Source organism: Mandrillus leucophaeus, unplaced genomic scaffold (genome assembly GCF_000951045.1).
Source record: "Mandrillus leucophaeus isolate KB7577 unplaced genomic scaffold, Mleu.le_1.0 Scaffold370, whole genome shotgun sequence".
NCBI lineage: Eukaryota > Metazoa > Chordata > Mammalia > Primates > Cercopithecidae > Mandrillus > Mandrillus leucophaeus.
In genome coordinates this window covers 273,633-275,367 of record NW_012103921.1, presented here as the reverse complement: position 1 = coordinate 275,367, position 1,735 = coordinate 273,633, and the positions used below count along the sequence as shown (strand labels likewise).

At 52.4% G+C, this 1,735-nt stretch overlaps 1 protein-coding gene across 3 annotated transcripts in view; it reads left to right on the top strand.

The window, feature by feature from the left end:
* The first annotated feature begins 1,419 nt into the window (after positions 1-1,419).
* The window catches only part of CDC42 (cell division cycle 42), a 51,906-nt gene continuing 51,590 nt past the window's right edge, over positions 1,420-1,735 (top strand). For 2 of the 3 annotated variants that reach the window (XM_011990126.1, XM_011990129.1), the window contains exon 1: positions 1,420-1,544. The gene's annotated coding sequence lies outside the window, so the exon portion shown is untranslated. The remainder of the gene's footprint in view (positions 1,545-1,735) is intronic. The other variant, XM_011990128.1, reaches the window with a different exon arrangement.

Genomic DNA, 1,735 nt, shown 5'->3' with positions numbered 1-1,735 from the left:
AAAAAAAAAAAAAAAAAAAAAAAAACCAAAAGAAAATATGACTGTAAGTCAATACACTGGAATTAAGTGTCTTTGCTGGCCAAATAGCTGTGGCAGTAGACAATAAATGAGCTGTTATTAAGATAAGTAATTTAAGCAATTTTTCTCTAACATGGGGAAACATCTAAGAATAAGAGAGGGAAGTTCTCTATTTTCCTGAAGCTTTCATACTAACAGAGAAGACAAATAATAGATACTGCGAAGATAGGATGATTGGAGAATGCAGTGATATGAATTTAGGGGAAGAGGAGGGAGGCAGAGCAAAGAAAGTCCAAGGCCTTGGCCAGACGTAATGGCTCACACCTTGTAATCCAAGCAGTTTGGGAGGCAGAGGCAGGCTGATAGCTTGTGTCCAGGAGTTTGAGACCAGCCTGGGCAATCCAGCAAAACCCTGTGTCTACAAAAAAATACAAAAATTAGCCGGCCATGGTGGCATGCGCCTGTGGTCCCAGCTACTTGGGAGGCTGAGGAGGGAGAATTGCTGGGAGGTCGAGGTTGCAGTGAGCTGAGATCATGCCATTGCACTCCAGCCTGGGTGACAGCAAAAACGTCAAAAAAAAAAAACAAACAAAAAACAAACAAAAAAAAACCCCAAAAAACCCCAAAAAAACACAAGGCCTGTGGTTGAGGGGAAGGTTGTAACTCTAAAGAAGACCCATGTGGCTACAGCGAGGGACACTGAGTGTAGGTAGAGATCAGAAAAGTGATATTCAGTTCTCACATCACTGTGGACTGAATACAGGCCCAGGGGAGCGAGAGACCATTCACCCCTGTGATCTGGGGCAAATCACCAGCCCTTTCAGAGAAGCTTCTGTCTTCTCTGCAAAATGGGACGATAATACCTTGCTTCACAAGGCTGCAAGGATCAAAAGAACTGGTAGTGGGCTGGACAAGGTGGTTCACGCTGGTAATCCTAGCACTTTGGGAGGCTGAGGCAGGTGGATCACTTACTTGAGGTCAGGAGTTTGAGACCAGCCTGGGCAAAATGGCGAAACCCTGTGTCAGCTAAACATACAAAAATTAGCCTGGCATGGTGGCAGGTGCCCGCCCGTGATCCCAGCTACTTGGGAGGCAGAGGCAGGAGGATCACTTGAACACAAGAGGTGGAGGTTGCAGTGAGCTGAGATCGTGCGCTGCACTCCAGCCTGGGCAGCAGAGCGAGACTGTCTCAGAAAAACAAACAAACAAAGAAAGAACTGGTAGAGGAAGCGCTTTGCATACTACCGTTCACAGTATTATTACAAATACAACCATTGGGAAAAGATGCGGAGCCTAGCCCCGAACTCACGAGCTACGCTGGCCCGCGCCTGCGCGACAGGCGGGCGGAGCCAGGGCAGTCCAGGCACCGCCTTGACCCGCCCCAGCCTCTTCCCCTTCCCTGTTCCTCCCACTTCCGCGGGCACCCAAGTGTGCGTCTCCTGCGCGCTGACGTCAGGTGCGTGCCCCTGTCCGGCAGCCGAGGAGACCCCGCGCAGTGCTGCCAACGCCCCGGTGGAGAAGCTGAGGTGAGTACGGGGCCTGAGGTTCCCCGCGGGAGCGGCCACCCTGCCGTCCCGTCCCCGCTGTCCCCATCCTCTCCCAGTTCTCGGGGACACCCCATCTGCGGGATCTCGGGGGGTTCGGGAGCACCGGTCCTGGGGGAGCGTCAGGCTCGCGCTGCGTCCTTCGGGCGGGCGCGGGTCCGCGTTCTATGGGG